The sequence below is a fragment of the Anser brachyrhynchus genome (genome assembly GCF_964034855.1).
Source record: "Anser brachyrhynchus genome assembly, chromosome: 1".
NCBI lineage: Eukaryota > Metazoa > Chordata > Aves > Anseriformes > Anatidae > Anser > Anser brachyrhynchus.
Window position 1 is genome coordinate 145,291,600 of NC_137694.1, and position 10,455 is coordinate 145,302,054.

At 54.2% G+C, this 10,455-nt stretch overlaps 1 long non-coding RNA gene across 3 annotated transcripts; it reads right to left on the reverse strand.

Moving 5' to 3' along the window:
- Positions 1 to 2,132: 2,132 nt before the first annotated feature.
- On the reverse strand, positions 2,133 to 9,811 carry LOC308199019. Of its 3 annotated transcripts, XR_013954334.1 has the most exons (4): positions 9,583 to 9,738; positions 3,940 to 4,306; positions 3,791 to 3,832; positions 2,133 to 2,253 (listed from the first exon to the last, which is right to left on the reverse strand). It is a non-coding gene; the product is annotated as an uncharacterized lncRNA (long non-coding RNA). The 3 variants fall into 3 exon arrangements; XR_013954335.1 differs by having other exon boundaries at positions 2,133 to 3,832; positions 9,583 to 9,735; XR_013954333.1 differs by having other exon boundaries at positions 2,133 to 4,306; positions 9,583 to 9,811.
- Between the last annotated feature and the right edge of the window lie 644 nt (positions 9,812 to 10,455).

Consider the following 10,455-nt stretch of genomic DNA (forward strand, 5'->3'; position numbering starts at 1 on the left):
GTAAAATGTGCCCGGTTCCGTCTGCTCATCATGCACAAAAAAAGTGAGGCCGCGCTCGTGTCCCCCCTCCGCTCCCCCCCCCCCATCACCCCCCATCCTCCTCCTCCCCCCCCCCGAAACTGAATCCTCTGAATGTATTTGGGCATTTCAGGGTTGTGAGCCTGCGAGATGACCAGGGGTAGATAATCACGGAGAGGTTTGGCGTTCAGGGTGATATTGTTACACGTGTAAATAATGAAAATATTGTTATAGATCGCCAGATCTCCTAATGAATTTCGTAATTGTGTTCATTTATAATATCAGTGTTCTGTGCTTGGTGACTGAGTCGGCATCATTTTCCTTCTTCTCCTTCCTTTTTTTATTTTTATATTTTTCTTCCTACCTAAAGGAAAGCCAAATGCTTTTACAAAGTTATATTTGCTCGGTCTGGGTAATCCCGAGATGTGATTATTTATAGTTTACATTCTCATCTCCTGCGGTCCTCTGCTACGCCCTGGTCTTCTCGCTCCCATCCCATCCTTCCCCCGTCTCGTCTGTGTACAATAAATCATTTTCAGGTGTATTTAAATAGTCATCTCACCGCTGCCGGGCCGCGTGTTTCCCGGGATTCAGCCAAGAGCTCTGCCTTGGTTGAAAAACGCAGCGGTTCCTCTCGGAAGTGATCTCTAAAGAATCCTCCTGCTTTAATGTAGTGACTCGTGTTTGCACATTGCAATGCTCCCAACTCGTTTTGTACGGCCGGGTTTAAATGGAACGCTTAGGGAATAATCGGTTCTGATAATTTCATTATCAATGAGTGTAACATTTTAAATAATCCTAACAATTCGATTTTTTTAATTATATATTTGTAAAATATTTATCCTGTTGAAAGCAACAACATGTTGTAGTATTTATTCGTTTATTTTTGTAATAAATGATCGACGCCTTCAAGCTGCTACTTGTATATATTTACACAGGTAGCCCTTTAGAGGCACAGTCCTATTTGTTCCAGCTCGCACGAGAGCGTAAAATCACGTCTGGGGCTGGCAGCTGCAGGACAGCACTGTAGGCATGAGCTCCTTCGCCACATGCAGTGTAGTTTGCTTAAGTTCCAGGGTAATTAATCAAACTCTAAAAGGGATGCAACAAGTCCTGGCCTCGGATGCGGGCGAGGAAGGAAGGATTTAAGGCGAGGAGGCGGTGGCGAGACCCCCAGGAGCCCAGGTAGGGCGAGGGGAGCGCTCTTTCTGGGGCGAGGAGGATGGCTCAGGGCAGCGGAGGCACATGGCCAGCGAGCCCACCAGGATTTTCAGTTGCAGTTTGCGATAATTGAGCGGGTGCAGCCTTCAATGGGAGGCTTGAGAAAGGCGAAAAGAAAGGGAGCGAGCGACCCCGTGGTATCAATGACACAGCAGTAGGGAGCTTCGCTTTTTTCTTTTTTTTTTTTCCTCCTTTATTATTTTTTTTTTTTTCCTTCTCCTTTGCCCGACAGAGGCTTTGGCGAGACAAAAAGCGGAGGGGTTAAGGCCTGAGCGAGGGGAGGCCAGCCTCCCTCCCGGCCTCCCCGCCGCCAAACGAGCAGCGGCACCGGGGCGCTCCGGGACCCCTCGGGGCCGGGGCCGCTCGCGGGCGCCCCACGCGTGGGCAGCCCCGACGGGGCGGCCGCCGCTCCCTTCCCCGGCCCCAACCCCGACCCCAACCCCGACCCCAAACCCCGTCCTCGTCCCCTGAGGGCCTTGGGGAGGCCCCGGTGGGTCCGGGGCCGTGCCGGGGTGCGGCGGGCGGGCGGCTCGGTGGCGGCGGCGGCTGCTGCGGGTCCCACAAGTTGTGTTCCTCGTGGCGCCCATTGAGCAAAAAACCGCACGATCCTTTCTCCCCGATTTAAATTTCGCGGATGAATTACCATACAGCGGTTGCTTAGCAACTAAATTCAAGCCGGGCTAAGAATATGCAAGCTTTTTGTATTCTCATTAATAAAAATGCCACTCTGACACAGCAACCTGACTTTGGATCACTGCAACTTCTGTAAAAGCCATAGGAGAATACAAACCGGCTCCCCCGTTTAATTACAGATCAGAGTGGCTTGAAATGTGATGTTTTGTTAATCTATCTCCCTAAAAGCGATGTAAAAAATAACGGCTTTTCAAGAGCGGTGGAAAACTACTTTTTTTTTAATGGAGCTGTCTCCTGGCGCTGCTGATAGCTGGAAAGCGAAACCTTTCGGAGTCCCGCAGCCGAGCATCATCTCTCCCCCCCTCTTCCGTTTTCGGTTTGCTGAAATCAAAAAAACATCAAGACTTTCGGAGCCACGGGGGAAAAAATGCATATATGTATTAAGCTGCAGCCCACCAGCGCGTTAGGGAGGCGAGCATCGGTGCAAAAAGAAAGAAAAAGGGGGGGGAAAAACTTCAAGGTGCAGCAGGAGGGCTCAGCCCCACGCTGCGGGGTGCAGCTCATGCAAGGAGCGAGTGGGTTCTTGGGCTGGGGAGGGCGGCAGAGGGGCCTCCGGGGGCACCTTGTTGAATGTTTGTCTCCCAAATTTCTTTCCACTTCTGCTAGCGTGTCGTCTGTGTTGCTCCTTAGATCGGCGGAGATAAGATCTTGGCGTTCGATGCAGCCAGATCTTGTGGAATGACCTCATCCTAGGAGGACTGTGTGTGTATATATAGGAGTATTTAAACATAGACTCTACACCTACATGCGTATCTATATATAAAGCTGTGTGTGCATGTGTGTGGATAACATAGATCCCTGTGTGTGTATATACGCCTGCAGCAGCGCAGAAACTTTCCTGCCAAGCCTCAAGTCCCCAGGCAGGGGGGACAGAGGCCGCACCGCAGAGACGGAAGGTGGCCGCTCTGAAGGGCACCACCAAGACCAGGCCGGGGCGTTTCGGCACGGCGGTGAGCACAGGGTGCTGGTATTAAGAGTTGGAGCTGCTGTTTTTTGTGTGCTATTGTGTGTGCCTTCAGCTCCCTCGTGGCGAAGGCTGGCTTCGGGATGGGCTTGCTTAGTTTCTTCTTGGCTGTGTTCTTTTATTTTATGGTGCTTTTTCAGCAGCAAAAGGCTAAATCCAAACTTTCTCCCCTCCCCTCCCCTCCCCATGCCCATCCCCACCTTTATTTTATATTTTTTTTTACCCCTTGAAAGTGCTAAAACATAACCTGAATTGTAAAAACCCAAACCACATTAAAAGTTGCTTAGGTGCAGGCATGTGTTTTTCTAACGGGGTTTGTCCACAGGAGGGGAAGGGGAACTCGGAGGGCTGTCCGAGCTGTGCAGGTCACCGAGGAATCGGGGGGGTCTCCCCTCCCTCTCCCCTCCCAACCCCCTTCTCTCTCGCTCTCTTTTGAGGTTTTCTTTTCTCCCCTGAAAGGGGAGGATGGCTTGAAGGGGGGTGGTCAAGGGGGGTAGAGGTTTTCAAACGTGAGTTTGTGATGGAGGGAGCTTGCTCTCTCAGCAGGGTTTAGCCTCTACTCAGTTTAAAACGTAGAACAGCAGACAAAAAAAAAGAACCCCATATAACAAACACTCAGGGAAGAAAGGCAGTGAAGTGAGAACCTGCGAAGACTCGAGTCCCCCTGAACCTCAGGCTCATCCAGAGCTCTAGCAGAGTGTTTTGCTTCTCTTCCCAACGGTTATAGGATGACTATCACAAGGCTACAGCACAAATAATCACGCTTCCTTCCATTTTGCATCTCTCTCTCCCTAACAGAGTTGAGATTAAAAGCCAAAATCCGAATGCAGCCCTTGCAGAGCAGCAGGATTGTGCCAGTACATATGTTTCCCACTCACGTGTTGAAAACTGTACCTTCAAACATAGGCTTGTTTCTGATAGCTTGCATTTCTTCAGCTGCAAGGGAAAAAAAAAAAAAAAAAAAAGCTAAACATAACTTTCCTGAATTGTTCCTATTGCGTACATCGGTGGGGTGAAAAGATAGTGCTACATCAGCTCGATACCTTCAAGGCAGAGGAAACAGAGGAAGGTTAGCAAGACACGCTCACTGGCACGACGGGCGTACCCGGGCGGAGATCTTTATTTTACACTTGGGATGGCTTGAACCGATTTGACACCGGCACTGAACGCCACAACGTAATCGGTTTGGGAACAAACTTCCCTTCAGGGCAGTGCAAGGTGGATCTCAGTTCCTCAATGCCAGACGTTTGGGCTCTCCACGTGTCCCCTCGTTGCCTTCCTTGAAAGGTGTGTGGTGTGGAGGAGGATTTCTACCTATGGGGATGGTGCTTTCAGATCCAGCTGCTCTGCCATGCCCTCCAAAGTCCAGACGCGGGATGCCAGCAGAATTGGTCTTTCCTCAGAGGGAGCCTAAGATGAGATGGGGGGAAATGGATTAGAAAGGCGAAAACAGCTGGGGATTGCTGCCCTCGTCGGGAGTAGGCCTGCTCTAAAACCCAAAGTCAAGGCACCGCAATAGGCGTGTGAAATGACAAAGACAGACGCTATTTCTTCCCCAGGTCCATGCTGAGTGTAGAAAGCCAAAGGATTGTTGACTGTCTTGCGTTAGGGGCCATCCTTTCAAATTGAAATGAATTGATTTAAAAAAGCAGGGGCTGGCTAATGGGGAACCGCATGGCTGCTATATTTATGTGCAGAAAACCGAAATTTAAACAACTTGAGGCAGTGTGGGATGTAGAAACGTTTTATATATAGTAACCTTTTTGTTATTAGTTTTGGAAATGCTTGGTGATGCTTCCCTGCCAGTGCTCCATCGAGCTGACTGTAGAGCATTGAGCGTGCGCTACAGCCGAGCAGGGGCTGTTTGCTCAACAACTCCAGGCTCCATTTCCAACTGGAGCACTGCTGCTGTACACTCGGGGCTACTCGTATAAAGCCAGGTAGAGCACTTTGCCCAGCACAAGGCTGAAATACCAAAAGCAAGTGCCTGGTGGTAGGAGGCTTCAGATTGGGGTTTCTTTTGGCTGTTTTTCTCTGTTTCCTTGGGGTTTTCCCCCTCTGTGTGGCTGCAGGTGAAAGCCAGGTGATGGGGACACCAGAGGTTGAGTTTGGGTCCACTTCTCCACCTCCCCGCCAAGCTCAAGGCATCCTGAATATTTACCAAGTACAAAAGAAATGAGAACTGCTGGGCATTGATCATTATTATGTCCCTGCCCCGACAGAAAATGGGCCCAGGAAAGCAGAGCTGAAACTAATCTTTCTAAGAGGGGGGGAAAAAATGGCTCGGTGAAGAATTGTGCTGGAGTAACATACATTTCTTTCATCTTCTAGATCTCTCATTCAAAACAGGGGCCCATCTGCCCGAGTGGGACATTTCTCAAAGAAATATAATAGATATTTGCTCCAGAGACCACGCTAAAGCCACAGACCAAATGTAAGGTGCAAGGCTCTCCATTTGTTTCTCCCTCCCTCTCTCTCTCACACACACACCCACACACATGCAAACATGCATTTCCTTCTCTTCCTAAAATAATAAATTATCCACTCCCCAGTTCTGCTGCCTTCTCTATTTTATGCAGATCCATACCCAAATGTGTACAAAAATTCTTAACTCAGTTTGCCGAAATCGCCTAGATTGTCGGGGAAATTAAACTAAACAAGGAGCTGTGTGAAATGTTGAACTTTAAATACCATCCGCTACCTCGAGAAGAAGAAAATGAGTCAATAAACGCTCAGGTTTACTGCTACGTTTAGATGACCGAAATTAAAGGAATAATTTTGTTAGTTTTTTTTTTTTTTTTAAACGTGGTGAGAGTTTCCTCGTGCTCTAGCAGTGCGCATTTGCAAATAATGCTCTTTTGGGCTAAAGGACGGCGTTAGTGTCTCCCGTAGGTGTTACCGATGGATATGGATGTGCCTAATCTTACGAATGGTAGGTGGATTTCTGTGGCTCCCAGGCGAGGTGACAGCACCATCCTCAGCGGCCCAGAAGAGGCAGCTTTTACCTGAAGAGCTAGGCTTGGGCTTGACGCCCTTGATGTTGCGGTGGGGTTTGGTTTGGGGTTTTCAATTGCCCTGCCAAGGCGATGTTAACGCCGCGTACAGCAGGGCCGAGGCCGGAGCCGAGCGAGCCCCGTCATTAACAATGGCAGGAACAAAGGAAGGGGACCAGTCAGTCACCTTGACGGGAGATGCCCGCTTTGTTCCTCGGCCTCCAGCTGCATCCCGACGCCCCTACAGGGAAGCATCTCCTGGGAAGGAACGATCCCCTCCGGCAGCTGTCCCAAACCCCCTGGCAAACAAACCCAGGCACCCTCCGCGGAGATGCCCACGCACCCCTCTCCGCACGGAGGCTGCCAAAAGGCTTCGCTCCCGCACTCCTGCTCGCATTTCTCTGCTCTCTGCCCCCCTGCCAGCTCCCACGGCTTCAGCCCCCGGGGCTCGCCGCGGCCGCCCCACGCGGGGGGCTCCGCGCAGCTCCCACGCGAGGACGGGAGCCTTGCGGGACGGGGCGAGCCCCGGAGGCTGCCTCCCGGCCGCCGAAACCACTGTGACAGTGGGGTCTCCGCCCCTGGAGCCCCCTGCTTGTGGTCGGGGCAGGGGGATGGAGAGGGGGCTGCCCTGACCCCATCCTGCAACGCAGAGAGGGGACCCCCCGACCCCCCTCGGGGCTTTTTTCCCCCTTGGGGTCCGAGCCCGGGGGACCTCCTGGCTCTCCAGGAAGAGGTGAAGGAGACTTGGCGACCTAGCCCGAGGTGGATGGAGGCCCGAGGAGACACGCAGAGGTGCTGGATGCTCGCCACGCTGCCCCAGGGGGCTGGAGGTAGCGGAGGTGGCCGGAGCCTAAAGCCCTTGCTCCAAAGGTTACCAGCTTGCTTGTCTGAGCATCAGAGAGGGGGTAAGGGGGAAAAACGACCAGCAGGACGACTGGAGGTCTGAAGACACCGTAAACAGCCCTCGGAGATCCTTTTCCCTGGGATACACGCGTTGGGGGAGCTTTTCTCGGGGTGCCCTCCAAAAAGGCCGCCGAGCTCCCCTTTTGGCCCTGGGGCGCACGCACCTGCAGCCTCGGGACCCCTCGGGGCTGTGCCAGGAGTAAAAAAAAAGCACGGGGCGAGGTGAAGGGAGGGGGGTCCGGATCCTGCCCCCCTCCCGCTGGGAGCCGCGGCGGCGGGGCAGGGGCCGGCCCCGGCAGCCCTTTATGCGCAGCGGTCAGCAGCCGGGTTGCGGCTTTGCAGCTGCATGCAAATAAATTCCCCGGCGATAATCTAATGCGGGTGCGCTGCCCCGACGACAAAGTGCCTGCACAAACGCAAAAGGGTGGCTTTTTTTGTTTGTTTGTTTGTTTTTTTTTCGGGCCGCCAACGTCCCCGCAGCCGAAGGAAAGAAATAAAAACAGGGAGGGAGAAAGTTGCTTAAGACGCGTGCTTCATCAAAAGCAGCCTGCTTTTGTGCTTCCTGCACCCCTGGGAGAAGACCAAGAGCCGCTCCAGCTGGACGAAACGATTCCACGCGTGACGAGCAGGGGAGAGGTGCCCTGCCCACCCGGCCGCCCGCTGCCACCTCGTCTGTCCCCTTTCCCCGGGAGAAATGCATTCCTTCCCCACATTTCCATTGAATTACAGCTGCGGGGGCTGGCGGTGCACACTGTTTTCCCTTGCAGGTAAAAGTTGTTTTGCTTCTTTGGTCTGCTGCTCTCCAGGAAAGGTCCGTCTGCACGTAGAAGGGGAGGGCTGGCTGGTGCTTTGCTTGCCCGTGTTATGCAAAAGCTGAGCAGAGTCAACGGGGTGGGGAAAAAAAAAAATAAAAAAGAAGAAGAAGAAGGCGAATCCCTGAGAAAGAGTCGGAGTGGGAGATGAAAAAAAAATCAAACCGAAAAAAAAAAAAAAAAGAATCCCAACAACCTAATTCCAGAGGGAATGGAGAGGGATGGGAGGAGTGTAGTTTCTCAGTTTGTGGACTCCCATAAAAGAAAGAAAAAAACAATCGTTTTGAAGGCTAGGGCTGGGAGCGGGGCAGAGTTTTCTTTAGGGAGTGCGAGCTGGCCTCGATGACCCCTCGTGTACCCCCTGGACGGGCTGGGCCCCCCGGGTGCCGCCGGCCCCTCTCCATCCCTCCTCCTTCCCCCGTCCCAAAGTTTGGTAGCGAGCTTGGAGGGGGGGGAAGCGTTATTCCTAGGGAAAAACCCGTTCCCTGGCAGCGGAGGGGAAGCCCCCCCCCGCCTGCCGGTTCCCCCAGGGTGCAGGAAACCGGTGCGTGCCCCCCTACCCTCGGGGGGGGCTTTCCCAAACTTTGCCCAACTCTGCCACCAGCCGGCCCGGCTCGCTCCCTGCCCGGCTGGGCCAGCCCAGCCGCCGCTGTCCCCTGTGGGATTTTTTTTTTCCTCCCTCCTCTCCCCCCCCCCCTTGACTTTCCTGCCCACCGCTGCCTCCTTTTCTCCGCGGACAAAGCAAAAGCCCCGGGCCGAAGCGGCCAAGCAAACAGAGCACGACAAGCCCCCACCTCTGCTGCCCTCTGCACAATGCGAGCTCTTGGGGGGGGGGGGGGAAATCTCCTCCGGGAGGTGTCCCTCGCTCCGCAGCCTCTGCTCTGAGCGGATTTCGGCACCCGGAGCCTGGCACCAAAGCTGGCCCCGCACCTTCCCGCAAGCCCTATGCGGGCACCGGGCGTGGGCTGCGCCGGTCTCAGAGACCCCCGGGGGCAGGGTGGGAACCCAGGAGCATCCCCCCTTCTACGAGCAGCCTCCTCTCCCCTCTCTGGGAAACTGTGTTTAAAACAGCAGCTGAAACACAATTAATTGTAACTGATTAACATGGATTAGTTTGGCCTCCGAAGCACTTTAAGTCAATTCAGCAGCCATAATAATAATTAATCCATTAATAAGTACTATTGGTGCTCCGCCGCTAACGCCAGGAAAAGTTTCCCTGCGAAGTACAGGTGGCAGGGAGTGTTAAAATGAAAACATTCGCATGCAACTTTTTAACCAGAAGGGAAAGCACTTTGGTTATATTTGGAGACATGTGTCTCACACATTTCCCCCCCCCCCCCTTTTTTTTTTTTTTTTTTGTAAACTATGTAAGAATAAACATTACAGCTCTGGGCTTTTAATTTCTCCAGATGGAATCATAAAGTACCTAGTAGGGCTTTTTTTTTTTTTTTTTTTATGCTATACAATTGAGGACACATGTCTGCTTTTCCCAGTGAGGACCGAGAAAGCAACTTAATTTGAAGGCACAACTACTGAACCGCATTGGGAGCGACACACTCGAACAAGTTCACTTTAAAAGGCAGGAAACCGCCGAGAGCGCAGCACCCGAAGTTTTTCTCCATCCCACTCGATCTGCGGGGGAAGAGCTCCCGGCTGACCTTCCCCTGCAATTTTGGCATTCCGGACGGATACAGGAGTGCACAGGGCCACCGGGGGGAGGCTGCCCGGCCTCATCCCGCACTCTCGGTCCCGGGGGGATGCTCCGGGGGGGATGCTCCTGGGGGCTCCTCCCTCCTGCGCTCGGCTCCGCGCCCCCAGGAAAATAAGAATAACGATGCTAACAAATGATAATAATAAAGTCCGAGGTGTCCTGCCTTCCAGCGCACTGTCAGGTTTGCGATGGGGATGACCAAAGAGCCCCCTTATCGCCCTGCAGGGAGCCCCCCCCCCCACCCCCAGCCCCGCGGTTCTGACTTACATGGGCTCAGAGCAAGGGGCTCCCAGCGAGAGGGTGCGGGTGAAGGGTGGCTCCTTTACTTCCCCTACAGCTCAGGTCCTGCCTGCGAGCCTCCAGCCCCGCGTCATCTGGGCACTGCAGACACCCGGCGTTAAATATGCATAAGGAGCAGCTCCTTTTCTTAAAGGAGAACTTACCCCGGCGGAAAGTTCACAGCCAAGCGCCAAGCTCGGGGGGGGGGGGGGGGGGGGGCGGGAGGGCTTTGCTCTGCTTTTCCCCCTCGGCGGCCCTAACCCCATCCATCCTAAGGCAGCGGGGACCGGGACACTCGGGACACCGCTGGCACAAGAGCGGCGGCCCCAAGTCGGACTCCGGCCACCGGCTGCCTCGCAGCCTGCGGGGCTTTCACCGAGCGGCACCCGCCGGACGGGGCCGGGCAAGGCAGGGGGGACAAGGCGGGGGACAGGGGGACAAGGGGGGGACAGGAAGATAAGGGGGGGGCGGGCGCCGATCCCCCGCGGCTGCGGCGCGCAACGCCCCAGAGCTTCCCCGCGGCGGTGGCTGAATTCTTGGAAACTTGATTTTTTTTATTTATTTTTTTTTGTCACTGCCGCGTCCCGAAACTCCCCAATAAATAGTAAAATAAATCAATAGAATAAAATAAAAAGCGGGGGCACGCACGGAACCGACGAAGCCAGCGAACCCCAAAGCCCAGGCTCGCCGCGCAGGTCGCCCGAGCGGCTTTTCGGAAAGGCGAAGTGATGCTGGGGAGGGACGGGGACCCGCACACGGCTCTGCCCGAGCTCCCCCCTCCCGGGACCGGCCCGCAGCCCCCCCCGTCCCACCCGGTGCGGGAACTTCCCCGGGAGCAGCACCGGCACCGGGGGGTCCCGG